This window comes from Zea mays, chromosome 3, assembly GCF_902167145.1.
Source record: "Zea mays cultivar B73 chromosome 3, Zm-B73-REFERENCE-NAM-5.0, whole genome shotgun sequence".
Lineage (NCBI taxonomy): Eukaryota > Viridiplantae > Streptophyta > Magnoliopsida > Poales > Poaceae > Zea > Zea mays.
The window spans coordinates 50,175,201-50,193,517 of NC_050098.1; positions in this window are offsets into that span (position 1 = coordinate 50,175,201).

Sequence of the window (18,317 nt, forward strand, 5' to 3'; positions counted from 1 at the left end):
CCCAGGGGTATAAATGTGACTCCACTTTGTTTTTGGGGATATTTTATAACTATTACCCTAAAGTATTTAGGTTTTCTCAAGTTGGGTTAAGTTTTACCCCTTTAATCCCTATTTAGGGTTAAGTTCCCTATCCAGGGTCCTATTTGAAAAAACACTAGAACAATACAACTTGTTTGAAATTTTTACCTGGTGAATGCACTCTAGGTGTATCAAACATATGCAATGCCAATGCTTATGATGCTATGCTCAAGTTTTAGTTACAGTAACACCAGGGGTGTTACATTCTTCCCCCCATAAAAGAATCTCGTCCCGAGATTAAAAGTCCTAGGGTAAGTAATGGAAAAGGAAACGCGGAATATTTTTATTTCCTTAATTCTGGTACAAGGCAGGGGTGGTGTGGGGGTTCATTCCTTTATTGCAATAACTAAATACACTTTACAAATTACATGACTCTAGAAAGCCTGGGAAATTCTTATTCAAGAAGTCTTGAGTTTCCCAAGTAGCTTCATCTTCAGAATGCTGGTTCCACTGTATCTTATAAAACTTGAGAGTTTTCTCCGGGTAACCCTGTCTCTTTGATCCAAGACTCGAATAGGGTGCTCAGAATATGTCAAGTCCGGTTCAAGGACAACATCCGTTACTTCAATGGTTCGATCGGGAACCCGAAGACACTTCTTCAATTGTGACACATGGAACACATTATGCACAGCAGACAAGGTTTCGGGTAGTTGGAGTCGGTATGCCACTGGTCCACATTGCTCAAGTACCAGGAATGGACCAATGTACCTGGGTGCAAGCTTCCCTTTAACCCCAAAACGCGATACTCCTTTCATTGGTGAGACTTTCAGGTAAACATAGTCTCCTTCCAGGAAATATAAGGGCATTCGCCGTGTGTCTGCATAACTCTTCTGACGAGCTTGTGCCTTCTTCATATTATAAATAATTTTCTGAACCTTATCCTCAGCCTCTTTCACCATATCAGGCCTAAAGAAGTACCTTTCACCAGGTTCAGACCAATTTAGCGGAGTACGACATCGACGTCCATATAAAGCTTCAAAGGGTGCCATCTTGATACTTTCTTGATAGCTATTATTATATGAAAACTCCGCCAAAGGCAAACATTCATCCCATTTCTGTGAGAAGTTCAGAACACATGCCCGCAGCATATCTTCAAGTATTTGGTTCACTCTCTCAGTCTGTCCACTGGTTTGAGGATGATAGGCCGAACTGTGGAGTAACTTAGTACCCAGGGATTTATGAAGTTCTTCCCAGAATTTGGATACAAATTGTGGTCCACGATCCGACACTATAGTCTTCGGAACACCATGCAAACTGAGAATACGAGCAATATATAATTCCGCATAGGTAAGTACCGGGTAATATGTCTTGACCGGCAGAAAATGAGCAACCTTTGTAAGTCGATCAACAATCACCCAGATAGAGTCATACCCTTTTGCGGTCCTGGGAAATCCCACAATGAAGTCCATGCTTATGTCTTCCCATTTCCATGTTGGTATTGGTAATGACTGCAATGGACCGGCAGTTTTCATGTGTATGGCTTTGACACGTCTGCAAGTGTCACACTTAGCCACATAGCGTGCAATTTCAATTTTCATCTTCGTCCACCAGTAGTGTTGTTTTAGATCATGATACATCTTAGTGCTTCCCGGATGAATAGAATAGCGACTAAGATGCGCTTCATCTAAGATTTGCTGGCGGAGTTCTTCGTTTTTTGGCACTACTATGCGGTTTTTAAACCATATCACACCTTGATCGTCTTCCTTGAAACATTTGGCTACTCCAGCCTTTATCTTCTCTCGTATGTGCTTCATACCCAGATTATCTTTTTGAGCATCAATTATCCTTTGCAAAATGATTGACTCAAGCTTTAGCTGATTCAGAGTCCTTTGTTGGATTATCCTCAGGTTTAGCTTCTCCATCTCTTGACACAAAGTGTTCTCAGAGGTCTTCGCCATCAGACAGTGGCAGGAAGTCTTACGACTCAGTGCATCTGCCACCACATTGGCCATGCCTGGGTGATAATGGATCTCCAGTTCATAGTCTTTAATAAGCTCAAGCCATCGTCTTTGCCTCATATTTAACTCTGACTGGGTAAAGATGTACTTCAAACTTTTATGATCTGTATATATGTGACAGATATTTCCCAGCAGATAGTGACGCCAAATCTTCAGGGCATGAACCACAGCAGCTAGCTCCAGATCATGAGTTGGGTAATGCTCCTCATGTCGGCGCAACTGCCTTGAAGCATACGCAATTACTCGGCCCTCTTGCATCAGTACACAGCCGAGCCCACTGCCAGATGCATCACAATATACATCAAAAGGCTTAGTGATGTCCGGTTGAGCCAATACCGGAGCAGTGGTTAATAATGTCTTCAATTGCTCAAAGGCTTCATTACAATTAGAAGACCAATTGAACTTAATATCATTCTTCAATAAACTTGTGATTGGCTTCACAAGCTTAGAAAAATCTGGTATGAATCTGCGATAATACCCAGCTAGTCCAAGAAAACTCCGGACTTGGTGAACAGTGGTTGGGGGTTTCCACTCCAGAATATCTTTGACCTTGCTAGGATCTACCACAATTCCTTTAGCCGATAACACGTGCCCCAAAAATTGAATTTCTTCCAGCCAGAACGCGCACTTGCTGAACTTGGCATACAGTTGATGTTCCCTCAGGCGCGTCAATACAATCCGTAGATGCTGAGCATGGTCCTCTTCATTTTTAGAATATATCAAGATATCGTCGATGAAGACTACCACGAACTTGTCCAACTCGGGCATGAACACCGAGTTCATCAAATAGGTGAAGTGGGCAGGAGCATTTGTGAGCCCAAAAGACATTACCAGGTATTCAAACAATCCATATCGCGTAGTAAACGCGGTCTTCGGTATATCCTCGGGCCGAATACGGATTTGGTGATAGCCCGACCTGAGATCAATTTTGGAAAATACCCTCGCCCCAGTCAGTTGATCAAATAAAATGTCGATCCTTGGAAGAGGGTACTTATTCTTGATAGTGACCTCATTCAGGGGTCGATAATCCACGCACATTCGCAAGGTTTGATCCTTCTTCTTAACAAAAATGGCGGGGCAACCCCATGGGGACGAGCTTGGCCGGATGAATCCCTTATTCAGTAGATCTTGTAATTGAATTTTCAATTCTGCCAACTCATTAGGGGGCATACGGTACGATCTTCGGGAGATGGGAGCCGTACCGGGCTTTAGCTCAATTACGAATTCTACATCTCTTTCAGGGGGCAGTCCAGGCAAATCTTCCGGAAATACATCTGGAAACTCACATACTACCGGAATGTTCTTGATCTCTGGTACAATGGCTTCAAATATTCTACCAGAAGCTTTGGCTGGATTGGTTACGGGGAGAGACAAAAGAATCTCTTCTTGATTATAGCTCAACCTGACGGTTCTGAGTTCAGTGTTGAGAATTGCCTTGTGTTGGGTTAACCAATTCATACCCAAAATTACATCTATATCCTGGCCTTTCAGAACAATCATGTTAGCAGGAAAGTTCCGTCCGGCCATTGTTACTGGCACTTCATAGACCACTTCTCTAGTAAAAATGTGTCCCCCAGGTGAATGAATTTTAAATCCCTCTTTTGATTCATGGCATGCAATTTGATGTTGCTCCACAAATTTCTTGCTAATGAAGGTATGCGAAGCACCAGAATCAAAAAGAATAATTGCAGGGTGACTGGCCACGGAAAACGTACCCATCATTACCGGCTCTCCTTCCGGTGTAGTGGCCACTTGGGTGTAATATACACGCCCCGTCTTCTTCGTATTCTTCCCCACAGTATTTCCCTTGGGCTGAGCTGATCTCCCAGATCCTTGCGGAGCATTTGATTGATTCTGCTTAGGATATGGGCAGTCTTTGATGAAATGTCCCGACTTGCCGCAATTAAAACACCCAGTTGAAGAGCTGGGCAAGGCAGGGAATCGAGTGCCTGGGGCACCCGGCTGATTTGGGGTAGTGGGGGTATTGTTGGGGCGAATAATGATTGGCTGTTTGAAAGGGAATGAGGGTGGACGAGAAAAAGTGCGATTTTGGCTTGAAGGTCGGATCACAAACCGTTGCCTCTTCGCCTGGCCCTGATTAGGCCTCTCACCACCGAATCCCTTGTTCTTCCCAGAACTTGCGTACTTTGCTTCAACAGATAAGGCTGTGCTGACAGCCCTTCCATACGTGAGATCTATACATGTGGCCATCTTTCTCTGTAGCCGATCATTTAAACCCCGCATAAAGCAGTTCTTCTTCTTTAAATCAGTATTCACCTGGTCGATGGCATACTGCGACAGGTGATTAAACATGTTGAGATACTGATTGACGGTATCTCCTCCTTGTTTTAACTTCATAAATTCCTCTTGTTTCATATGCAGCACTCCTTCGGGTATGTAGTGCTCACGGAAGGCTGCTTTAAACTCTTCCCAGGTGACTTGATGGTTGACAGGTTGAATAGCCACAAAATTTCCCCACCAGGTACTGGCAGGACCACGTAGTTGTTGTGATGCGAATAACGGCTTCTGCGTTTCTGAGCAGCGGAGAAGACCAAACTTTTGTTCAATAACCCGTATCCACTCATCAGCTTCTAGTGGATCTTCAGCTTTGACGAATAGGGGTGGACGGGTTTCCGAGAAATCCAAATAAGTAGTTTCGCGGGGGCCTTGCTGAAAACCCCTTCCTGCCTGCTGCTGGAATTGCTGTTGACCCGTCATTTCCCTAAGGAAGCGGGTATTGTCTGCGGTGGCATTCACCAAGGCGGCAATCGCCTCGGCTAGCGTGGGAGGAACTGGAGGTGGGTTTGGGGTAACATCCCTTCCCCCAGAAGTTCCTGCTGCGTCCTGTCTCGAGTCCTGGTCGGCATCTGTGGCAAAGAACATTTGAAGTAAACATAATATGCCAGAGAAACCTTCCATTTTACATTACTATAAAAAGTAATGATACAGACTCGATATTACATAACAGGATACATTACCCATTATACAAAAGTTCAACCTATTATACAACAGTGCATCCTACAATACACTACTCTAGTTCTATTACACCATTAGTCCTGCTTTCCGTTACTTTTGGCGGCCTCATCGTCAGGTGTGGGAGTCCAGACGTCAACCAACCTCAAAGAAGGAGGGGGCTCAAAAAGGTCTAACTCCCCACCCAGCGCGCGTCCCACAACGTGAGATGGTCCAGCTTCCGCCTCAGCAGGGTGTGCAGGCACACTAGGGTGTAATTGTGAGTATAGTACATGGACTTCCTCATGCAACGTATTGCAGTAGACCTGCAGGTTGTCGACAGTTGAGCTAAGTTCTTTAATTCGGGCCTGAGCCCTAGCTTCCTTAGCACATGCTAGCAAGCGAGACTGTACTGCCCAGTCAAGTGCTAAGTCCCGATCAGCAAGCTGATCCTGCAGGTGACGGATGTCCCTTCTTAGTTCATTGATTCTATCTCCGTCTGCGACCCAAGCATCGGTCCTGTGTTGCAGCGCTGCTTGAAGTCGACTCACTCGGGCTTCAAGGTCTCCTATGGGGTCATTACTTCCGCTGCTGCTGCTTTCGTGTCGAGGGGCTAGTTGATGCCGAGGTACTCCAATTGGTCCCGTTGACTTACGTGTCGTTAGCCTTGTGCGTGGCGGCATCTTTCTAAGGGGGAAAATGTTATTAGTATAATTCTTAGCATGATGCATGTGTAAGTACAGAATCAACCTTAGTCGATTCAACCTTCTATACATTGCACTCTTCCTATCTGGTCTTTAAGATAGACTCTTCAGAATACTTAGGTAAGAAGAGAAAAGAATTTTTAGGTAAGACTTTTGAAAATCCTTTTGAAGATGCCTCATAATATCTGCAAAGAAGGGCTACGCTCCGATACCAGCTGTGACGGAACCTCCCAAGTAATTAGGCCCACCTACAGTTGTCCTTGTCTAACAGACATCAGACACCCTGTAGATGTTCCTAAGTCACTTGACAAGTTCGGTATCTTTCCTTACCTTACCAGGAACGATTCACCCGTCTTGCAGACATTACAGAACATCGGAGATAAAGAAATGCAGAAGCGATTACATAAATTACATTTATTTAAAAAGTAAACTCAAGTTGTTTAATTACAGACCAGAACTAAAGAGGCGAGTGCTGAGTAGTAATATTATACAAACCAAGGGAGGCAAAAACCCCTCCCGATAAGTTTTAAGTAAAAGGTCTATGTGGAGGACCAAGTCCTCCCGCACTTCAGTCTTGTTTTTCTTCTTTAGGAACCACCTTGGCACAGAAGCAGCAGAAATCTACTACTTCCTCACCTAAAAACAACGAAGGGATAAACCCTGAGTATGGAATTACTCAGCAAGACTTACCCGACTAAAGAAAAGACTCTCAAGGGTATGCTGGCTTAAGGGTGTCAAGGTAAGGCTTTTCAATAATCAAAGACTCTATTTTGCAGAAATGCTTAATAAAGTGGATCCTTAAAAATCCAGTTTTATTTGTCAAGTTAAGTAAAATTACCTGCAACTAGAGTTCTTTCTACCCTAGTTCAATCACTTGTCCTGCACTAGCCAATTTCTTAACAAAACCATCATCTTCAGTGGATTGCTTCGTGTAAGTCAGTGACCAAGTCTTCATAACCGCGAAGGTACGGCGATCCGAATCGATTATACTCAGCTGAGGATCTCCAATCACACGACATATGTAGCACTTAACCCTTGCATATATCAACCCGCCACCGGGGTTCTTAAGACCAGATCAGGTTCACGCAAACCGAGAGCACAGATACACCACCGTCCAGCCTCTTGCCACGGAGGGTACACGCTACTCTCGCCACCGCTCCACGCCCATTTCGTGTTATCTTATTCTGGCCTTAGTCTGCCCGAGGCAAGGCTTACCCATGACGAGGCATGTGACCAGTTAAAGGGTCCTCGATCATCAAGAATACATCGACAAGGTCCTTAATCGACTCAGACAGAGACACTACACCGAGACTCCTTTCTCGTGCAAGTCACCCGCCCGGTCTCAACTTAATTATTTCAAACCCAAAGTTTGGTACCTGGCAGAGGTACATCTTTTCCGATGTTGAACCTATCAAGGCCTTTGATAGATCCATCATCAAGTTTTATTTTCGAAAACATCCCACCCACTTTTGCCACATCATATTTTGTAAAAACAAAACATTTTGTTTTCTAAAGCAAGGCTAAGCATCAAAATCTTTTGTAAAACGGGGGATCAAGGAAGGTAATCAAATTCAAGGAAGGTAATGCAGGAATTGTTTTAGCAATCAACTCCTATCACCTAATGCATCTAGCAAGTGAGAAAGATTTTAAAAATATCAAGGGAGGTGGCAAATGCACCGGGGCTTGCCTTCGTTTACAGGTGATTCGGGTTCGGATCCGCAAATATCGAAGTAGAAACAGTTGCCTGCTTGAGAATCCGAAGGTGGTGGTGTCCTGTCTTCGGTGACTTCTATTTCTTCTTCACGTTCTAATCATAACCATACATAGGTATAAGAATGGATGCCATGGGATGCTCATAAGGATGCAAAGATAATATAAACTTATTATCTATGTCTTGAATACAACTTTCCTTCACGGAACTCCGAGAACTTAGGGTTTTCGGAGTCGGTAAAGGAGTTCAAAGGGCAGGGGGTGGTTTTGGGTTCTAGTTATCAAACATGGTCCAAATCAACTCAAATCCTACCCAAGGCTTCTAAATATTTCTTTAAGTTCCCATAAAAAGTTTGGGCATTTTTGGACTTGCCAATTATTTTCTAAAAATCCATAACTAATACTTTTAACCACTTTAAATACCCTAAAATTTCTTATTTCCACTAAAAATCACAAAACTATTTTTACTAAATACTAGGGAAAATAACAAGCCTAGGAAAATTAGTTTCACAATTTTAGCATTTCTCTACATATTTCTAAAGCCTTATTGAAAAAGAAAAAGGAAAAGGCTGAACAGGACTGGGCCAGTTCTAGCCCAGTCGGCCCAACCCAGAGTGGAAACGCGCCCGCGCGCACGCTGTGGAATTCTTGCAGAAGGGCCCTCAGGATTTTGACTAAATGGGAGTGAGTTCGGTCACTGTTGCTCTGGGTCGCTGACTGTTTGCAGAAAAGACCTCCGATTTCTATTTCTTCGCACAGGAAAGTCCACGACGACGGCAGCGCGGAGGATAAACTCCGGCGAAGTTGTACTGGCGGATTTATGCTATGACCGGTGCTCCCGAGCGACATACACCGGATTAAACCTTCCCCGAATGATTCCCCTAAACCAATTTCACACTTGGTAAGCTCTCGAGCTCTGTTCACGTAAACCGCGGACGATGAAGACAATTGGTACGTGTTCCCGGTGATCTAAAGCTACTCCATACGAATTGGGGGTTCGTCAAGCATCACAGAGCGTCAAGAGTGCTCGAACAAGTGAGAGTGAGGGATGAACTGACCGGTAAAGGGCTGGCCGCGACGAACGGATCTTCACGGTGGCGGAGAAAGGATTTGGGGGAAACAAGGAATTCGGGCACACTGGTGATCGATTGCTAGCAATTCTTGGTGGCTGGGTAGCTGATGACCTTGCGGAGCTAGGCACAGGCTCAATTTATAGGGAGAACGGGCGGTGGCACTCAATTCGGCCGAGCCGTGCTGGCGACCGGAGATGAAGAAGAAGCTTGGCGCAGTGATTTCGTGTCCACCGTCGTGGCAACCTCCCCGGCGACGATGGGACAGCCCTAGGGAGTCACCGCGACGCGGTGGAAAGACTTGGACACGCGGCGGAGGACCGAGACACGATGATTCACCGGCGAGCTTATCTGCTCCAGCCGTAGGGTAGAGGGGGAGGCACGGGAGGCCGTCGGAGTGGCGTCCAGCTCACCGGCGGTGAGGATTCCCTTACCCCGCGACATTATTCGTCTAGCTGTGCACGAATCTGAACGCCGGTGACGCGAATCTCGGCGGGGGATCGTCGGCGGTGAGAGTTACTGAAACTGACTCAGTGCAGACACTGTACCATGGCAATCACCTATTCAGAGCGACTCACAGAGCACATTGGAGCTTCATTTTCTCCCAAACTCCTGTGGTAACGTGATCCACATTCTGCAACAAATTTGTAGAGCAATATACCATCTACAAATTTGTTATGGGAATCATACCCAAACTTGCATTGGATCATGTTTAAATCCAAGTCCAAAGTTAGCTCGGTTTCACTGAAGTTCTGAATTTTAGAATTCCACCAGCCTGACAGTCCAACTTTGGGCTTAATTATCTCTAAATTCTTCTTAACAACTGAGCTCAAATTCTTAAGCAAAGTTGTTCTCCTTTGATAGATCTTCAAATTTGGGGTGGTGACCTAGGGCAAAATCTCCTTTGTTTAGAAGTTACAAGGTCACAAAGATGAGCACAATACACTGAAATTAGACTTAGTCAAAAGAGTTCAAATGTGACTTTTTTGCAAATAAGTCCAAAATCAAATATTTGGCTTTCAAGTCCACACATTTGGGAACCAAGGGACTTAAGAACCTTATTTGACTTGGTTTTTGCACTTTAGTCCAAAAGTGGACCAATTTTGCACATAGGCCCCTAGGGTTTAGTTTTAGGGTTTTCCAGGGTTCCAATTAGGGTTTTTAGTATCCCAGGGGTATAAATGTGACTCCACTTTGTTTTTGGGGATATTTTATAACTATTACCCTAAAGTATTTAGATTTTCTCAAGTTGGGTTAAGTTTTACCCCTTTAATCCCTATTTAGGGTTAAGTTCCCTATCCAGGGTCCTATTTGAAAAAACACTAGAACAATACAACTTGTTTGAAATTTTTACCTAGTGAATGCACTCTAGGTGTATCAAACATATGCAATGCCAATTCTTATGATGCTATGCTCAAGTTTTAGTTACAGTAAAACCAGGGGTGTTACAGCCGTGGGCCCAAGCGCGGTGCTGGTGACCACCTTCGAGGCAGAGATCCTCCCGCTTGCGCCGTCGTTCAAGGCCGGGGCGGATCTCGCCGAGGGTGGAGACGAAGCCGAGGGCGCGGCTCCTTCTCCGGGCGATGCCTGATTCTGCCGGAGCAGTTTATTTTGAATGCATGTGTGTCTTTTGCGGCCGCCGAGGCCCGAACACTTTATCATCGTAATATAAGGTTGTGTCTCTTTTCCTCCTGTTTTGAGTATCCGGACTCGTTCGTCAGTAGCAGGATTGCTTACCCAAGTAAGAGTTATTTTTCGTGGTAGGCGACGAGTGAGGTATCCGTATCCCAGAGGCGTAGGAATCCCTCGGCTCGGTCGGCCTTGCCACTTACATGCACCCTTATTCGTTTCTTGGGGTCCTGTTACTAATATAGCCGGGAGACGCGAAAATCTTTTTGATGGAAGACTTTTTTCGAGGAAAATTTTGACGTAGAGGGGGTTCGCCCCTTCTAGCCCCCGAGGGAGGGTCGGGCTTTGCCGAGGCAAGGCTGACCCTTCCTTGATGGTCAGACTTTGTATGTGAACGAGGTGTACGAACAACTTGAAAGCATCTTAAGGGTAGAAGCGACGTAGCTGTCGGATGTTCCAAGCGTTGTTGTAGACCTCGCCTTGACTGTTGGCCAGCTTGTATGTTCCGGGCTTCAAAATCTTGGCGATGATGAACGGCCCTTCCTAGGGAGGCGTGAGCTTGTGCTGCCCTCAGGCGTCTTGTTGCAGCCGAAGCACCAAGTCGCCCACCTGGAGGTCTCGGGACCGAACCCCCCGGGCGTGGTAGCATCGCAGGGACTGCTGATACCGTGCCGAGTGTAGTAAGGCCATGTCCCGAGCCTCTTCTAGCTAGTCCAGTGAGTCTTCTTGATTGGTCTGGTTGGTTTGGTCGTCGTACGCCCTCGCCCTCGGGGAACCGTATTCTAAGTCTGTGGGCAAGATGGCCTCGGCCCCATAGACTAGAAAAAACGGTGTGAAGCCCGTGGCTCGGCTCGGCGTTGTCCTTAGACTCCAGACCACCGAGGGGAGTTCCTTCATCCATCGCCTGCCGAACTTGTTGAGGTCGTTGTAGATCCTCGGCTTGAGTCCTTGCAGAATCATGTCGTTGGCACGTTCTACCTGCCCATTCGTCATGGGGTGAGCTACGGCGGCCCAGTCTGTAGGATTACGGGGAGGCTACGCTAGCGCAAAACAAAAAATTTTCATCCCCATAATACCAAGAACTACTGCGGTTATAGGTCATGGAATTACCACTAGACGTGCAGAGCAGCGGAAGACGTCTCGATGTAGACGAACGCGTCGAGCAGTGCCGTGCAGTCGCCGGCGTCCTTCACGTCCTCGCACGGTTCGCCCAAGTGCTCCAGATGTAGCACCTCCGAGGTATCCACACGTACAGGGAGGAAGCGCCGCGTACCGAACTGCTAGGTTCGCGACGGCGGCTTGGCGAGGGCGAGAGGTGGGCGGCGGCTGTTAGTTCGCTGGTGGCCAATTAGGTTATCCTTAACCGCGCCCCCGCCCCTCAATATATAGGCGTTATGGTGGGCTTCTGACGCCGAGGCCCATCATTAACCCTAAAGCCCAGTCTAATTTCGGATCTAATCCGAATTAGGCTTCCTTCCCCTTAAGTGTGTGACCCTATAGGTTCACGTACAAATAGACATAGCCCGAGTACTCTTACTTGGCCCAATAATTGACAGCGGCCTCTAGCAAGACATGTCACTCCTATGTGTACGTAAAGATCATATCAGACGAACCATTGCGACATTAAGTACATGTTGTTCCCTTTGTCTCACGATATTTGGTCTGGCTCTAAGCTGACCTCTCTTTCTCGATACTGTGAATTGGAATCCTTTCAATGGTTAACTCTTAACCCTAGCACGGCCATGCATTTCTTGATCCAATCACTCGAGGGGCCCAGAGATATCTCTCTCACAAAGAGAGGGACAAATTCCATCTTGACTGACCATGCCTCATAGCATGCTTCCTGACAAACCCAAAACTACCTTTATAACTACCCAGTTACGGGATAGCGTTTGATAGTCCCTAAGTAAGTCAATTCACATCTTGAGAACATGCGACAATCTCAGGTCTAAGGATACAGTATTCATGTTGCAAGAAGAGAACTATATTACAATATCTCACGTTGGGTCGGTCCAGCCTCATGTCATACATGCGCCCACATTATTAATTTAACATCTCCATGTTCATGACTTGTGAAATGTAGTCATCAACTAATACATGTGCTAGTCATCGACTCTGACTAGGGACATCATTTAGAATAACCATATAAGTAAAGAATCTCACAAACAATTCACATAATTGCTAATCAATACAAGGTGCCTTCCATGGATATTCAATTAAGCAATATATATATCATGGATACAAAGAAATATGCTCATCTCTATGATTATCTCTAGGGCATATTTCTAACAGTCTCCCACTTGCACTAGAGTTAATCTAGAAGATATCTAATACCCATAGATCTCACGTGTGCCTCATGCTTAGGTTGTGGAAGAGGTTTTGTCAAAGGATCAGCAACATTCAAATCCGTATGTATTTTGCATATCTTTATCTCACCCTGCCTAATGAATTCCCGTATGAGGTGAAACTTCCGCAGTACGTGTTTGTTTTTCTGGTGGTTCCTTGGCTCCTTAGCTTGCGCAATAGCCCCATTGTTGTCACAGTAGAGGTTCAATGGGCTAGATGCATTAGGAAACACACCAAGCTCGATGAGGAACTTTCTTATCCAAACACCTTCCTTCGCAGATTCAGAAGCTGCAATGTACTCGGCTTCTGTTGTAGAATCAGTCACAGTCTCCTGTTTGGAACTCTTACAACTAACAGCACCACCATTTATTGTGAACACAAAACCTGATTGCGATTTTAACTCGTCTGGGTCAGTTTGGAAGCTAGCATCGGTGTAACCAGTTACAACGAGCTCCTCCTTACCCCCATATACCAGGAACATATCTTTAGTCCTTCTTAAGTACTTAAGAATGCCTTTTACCGCTGTCTAGTGATCCTCACCTGGATCAACCTGGTATCTACTCGTAGCACTTATAGCGTATGAAACATCTGGGCGTGTACTTATCATGGCATACATGATTGATCCAATCGCTGAGGCGTATGGTACCTTACTCATGCGCTCTCGCTCATTAGCCGTCGCAGGACATTGCATCTGGCTAAGGTGTTTACCATGTGACATAGGTATGAAACCTTTCTTGGACTGTTCCATGTTGAACCGTTTCAAAACCTTGTCAATGTACGTATCTTGACTTAATCCTATAAGCCTCTTCGACCTATCTCTATAGATCCTTATGCCCAAAATATATGCTGCTTCCCCTAAGTCCTTCATAGAAAAACTCTTTTTCAGTGAAGCCTTGACGGACTCCAGCATAGGAATGTCATTCCCAATCAATAATATGTCATCCACATACAAGATCAGAAATACAACAGCGCTCCCACTTTCCTTCTTGTAAACACACGCTTCTTCTTCATTCTGATGAAAACCAAGCCCTTTGATCACTTCATCAAAACGAATGTTCCAACTCCGAGATGCTTGCTTCAACCCATAAATGGATTTCTGAAGTTTGCATATCTTTCCAGCATTGATCGGATCGACAAAACCCTCGGGCTGTATCATATACACGTCCTCATCTAGGTTTCCATTAAGGAAAGCTGTTTTGACATCCATCTGCCAAATCTCATAATCGAAATATGCGGCAATAGCTAGAATGATCCGAATAGATTTAAGCATCGCTACTGGCGAGAATGTCTCGTCATAGTCAACTCCTTGAACTTGTCGAAAACCCTTTGCAACAAGTCGAGCCTTATAGATGTGAACATTTCCATCCATGTCTTTCTTCTTCTTATAGATCCATTTGCATTCTATAGGTCTAACACCATCAGGCGGGTCAATCAAGTTCCAAACTTGATTTTCTCCCATGGAATCTATCTCGGATCTCATGGCGACATGCCATTTCTCGGAATCTGGGTCCATCATCGCTTCTGAATATGTTGCAGGTTCGTCGTTGTCTAACAACAACACTTCCCCATTGCCCAACAATAGCACTTCTCCTCGTGCCTCGCGAAGCCTTGCTGACCTTCGTGGTTGTGGTGGTGATTCTCTTGCCATAGACGTCTCAACTTGTTCTGCTACATTAGCATCACTTGTTGAATCTTGTCCCACTGGCTCATCCTGAACTTCTTCAAGATACACCTTTTGTTTACTTTTCTCTCTTTTGAGAAACTCTTTCTCTAAGAACACACCGTTCCGGGCGACAAACACTTTGCCCTCTGACCGGTGGTAAAAGTAATACCCTAAAGTTTCCTTTGGATATCCCACGAACATGCACTTGTCCGATTTTGGAGTGAGTTTATCCGACTGTAGTCGCTTGACGTAAACCTCACAACCCCAAATCTTCAGAAAAGACAAGCTAGGAGTCTTCCCAGTCCACATCTCATATGGTGTCTTAACTACGGACTTAGACGGTACCCTATTTAGTGTGAAAGCTGCTGTTTCTAGAGCGTATCCCCAAAACGACAAAGGTAGGTCCGACTGGCTCATCATTGATCGAACCATATCCAATAAAGTCCGATTACGTCGCTCAGACACGCCATTCCTCTGAGGCGTTCCAGGCGGCGTAAGCTGTGGAACAATTCCACAACTCTTTAGATGATTGCTAAACTCATGACTCAAATATTCACCACCACGATCTGATCGCAGTGCTTTAATTTTCTTGCCACGCTGATTTTCTACTTCATTCTGAAACTCTTTGAACTTTTCTAAGGATTCAGACTTGTGTTTCATTAAGTAGACATACCCATATCTACTAAAATCATCAGTGAAGGTTATGAAGTATTGGAATCCTCCCCTAGCTGTCGTACTCATTGGTCCGCACACATCAGTATGTATGAGTTCCAATAAATCTAACGTCCTCTCCGGTAAACCCGTGAAGGGCGCCTTGGTCATCTTACCAAGTAAGCAAGCTTCACATGTCTCGTATGATTCAAAATCAAACGAAGTTAAAAGCCCATCAGAATGAAGCTTCTTCATGCGATTCTCACTTATATGACCCAAACGACAGTGCCACATGTAGGTAGGACTTAAATCATTAGGCCGAGGCCTTTTAGCACTAATATTACAGATAGGTGCATCATCAAGATTTAAAATGAATAACCCATTCATAATGGATGCAAAAGCCACAAACATGCCATTCTTAGAGATCACACAACCATTGTTTTCACTCGCAAATGAATAACCATCCTTCATCAAACATGAAGGAGACATAATGTTTCGACTCATACTAGGAACTAGATAACAATTATTTAACTCCAAAATAAATCCTGATGGGAGGTGGAGTTGCATCGTCCCGACGGTCAACGCAGCAACTCTTGCATTATTGCCTACCCGGAAATCAACTTCTCCTCTTTTCACGCTTCTACTTCTTATCATTCCCTGCATCGAATTGCAAATATGGGCAACCGATCCGGTATCAAATACCCAAGAATTAATATAAGAATCAGCAAGAAAAATTTCTGTAATGTGAATAGAAAGTGTACCTGCTGCGGCTGTACCCTTACCGCCGCGATCCTTAATAGAGGCCAAGTACTGCTTGCAATTCCTTTTCCAGTGACCAAGTTCTTTGCAATAAAAGCACTCTGCATCTGCAGCTGGTCCAGCCTTGGGCTTTTGATTTGGCTTGGATACTGTATCCTTTGCCTTGCCCTTCTTCTTTTGAGATTTACCCTTCTTCTTAAAGTTGGGTTTGTTTTGGACCGCCATCACATGGCCGCTGCTGCCAGCGCTTTTCTTTATGTCCCCCTCTGCTGTTTTCAGCATGCCACATAGTTCATTGAGGCCCCTCTCCGCCCCATGCATATGGTAGTTCGTGATGAAGTTTCCATAGCTGGGCGGAAGAGATGCCAAAATGAAGTCAGTGGCCAACTCTTGGCTTATTGGGAAGCCTAGCTTCTCCAACCTCTGACTGTAACCAACCATTTTGATTACATGTGGCCCAACTGCTGCGCCTTCTGCTAGCTTGCATTCCAGAAAGGCTTTGGACACATTGAACCTTTCAGTCCTAGCCTGAGTCTGGAACATATCCTTGAGCGCCACGATCATATCGTACACCTCATGGTTTGTCTCAAACTGCATCTGGAGCTCAGGCTCCATGCAAGCAAGCATTAGGCAACTCACTTCAAGATTAGCATCCATTGCTTTCTTGTAAGCGGTTTTAGCTGCAGCAGTTGCATTTTCACCAGGATCCTCTGGCAGTGGGGTGTCTAGAACGTCTTCCTTTTTTTCAGCCCTGAGAACAATTCTCAGGTTACGGATCCAATCCGTATAGTTTGTTCCATTTAACTTATCCTTTTCAAGAATTGATCGCAAAGTAAATGTTGGTGTGCTAGGTGCCATCTACAACAAAATAATGCAAAATACTAAGACAAAAATATCCATGACAGAGTAAATCATATTAAACATTTAATAGTCTACTCCCACTAAAATCAATATCCCTCGATTGATACTTAGTGATTCAGAACCCACAACTAACAAGTCTACTAGTGAGCTTTAGCATCACCGCTAGAAGACAAGGTAGATCGGTAAGCAACTCCTTGCTAATCATATCATATATATGACTCCTGTTGTTGGGTGACATCTCTATGTCTCGGCTCCCAACCTTATGCCTCAAAGTCCTTAACCATTAAGCTGACTTTGTTTAAGTTAACCAACCCTTTCTGCAGTTCGTATCCGATACAAACCTATCTAGTCAAGGAAAACTGGTGGCACCCTAATTTCATAGACCCACCACCAATTGTACAAGACTTATGATAGTGCAAGGTTTGGAGAGGCATTAAAGCTTAAACATTTATGAGGGATCGTCCTACTTATAACATTGCACGCAAAGACATATATGCAATATAAACAAGTAGAACAATAAGAATGGCATTCACACAACAGTTGTGATTCGGTATGGCTTGCTGTCACATGGTGATCCCCATCTCCAATAATCTGTCCATCACGATGATCTCCATCTCCATGATATAGATATGCCATCCTCCAGGTGATGAGTCCTTCAAGACCTATCTAACGTATGCTGGTAAACAAATTACATATACGCTTTGGATCATCACATGTTGACACGCAGGTCATTACATTAAATTTGGACAATACATGTGGCTCCAGCCGTATTGCCCTGGTCACGACACGCAGGTCATGAATAATTTATTAACATGCATCATATACACAATAGCCATACCGATCACATGTCCTGCAAAAACAGGTTAGACAAACACGTTTCTAGAACAATACAACTTGTTTGAAATTTTTACCTAGTGAATGCACTCTAGGTGTATCAAACATATGCAATGCCAACTCTTATGATGCTATGCTCAAGTTTTAGTTACAGTAAAACCAGGGGTGTTACAGCCGCGGGCCCAAGCGCGGTGCTGGTGACCACCTTCGAGGCAGAGATCCTCCCGCTTGCGCCGTCGTTCAAGGCCGGGGCGGATCTCGCCGAGGGTGGAGACGAAGCCGAGGGCGCGGCTCCTTCTCCGGGCGATGCCTGATTCTGCCGGAGCAGTTTATTTTGAATGCATGTGTGTCTTTTGCGGCCGCCGAGGCCCGAACACTTTATCATCGTAATATAAGGTTGTGTCTCCTTTCCTCCTGTTTTGAGTATCCGGACTCGTTCGTCAGTAGCAGGATTGCTTACCCAAGTAAGAGTTATTTTTCGTGGTAGGCGACGAGTGAGGTATCCGTATCCCAGAGGCGTAGGAATCCCTCGGCTCGGTCGGCCTTGCCACTTACATGCACCCTTATTCGTTTCTTGGGGTCCTGTTACTAATATAGCCGGGAGACACGAAAATCTTTTTGATGGAAGACTTTTTTCGAGGAAAATTTTGATGTAGAGGGGGTTCGCCCCTTCTAGCCCCCGAGGGAGGGTCGGGCTTTGCCGAGGCAAGGCTGACCCTTCCTTGATGGTCAGACTTTGTATGTGAACGAGGTGTACGAACAACTTGAAAGCATCTTAAGGGTAGAAGCGAAGTAGCTGTCGGATGTTCCAAGCGTTGTTGTAGACCTCGCCTTGACTGTTGGCCAGCTTGTATGTTCCGGGCTTCAAAATCTTGGCGATGATGAACGGCCCTTCCTAGGGAGGCGTGAGCTTGTGCTGCCCTCGGGCGTCTTGTTGCAGCCGAAGCACCAAGTCGCCCACCTGGAGGTCTCGGGACCGAACCCCCCCGGGCGTGGTAGCATCGCAGGGACTGCTGATACCGTGCCGAGTGTAGTAAGGCCATGTCCCGAGCCTCTTCTAGCTAGTCCAGTGAGTCTTCTTGATTGGTCTGGTTGGTTTGGT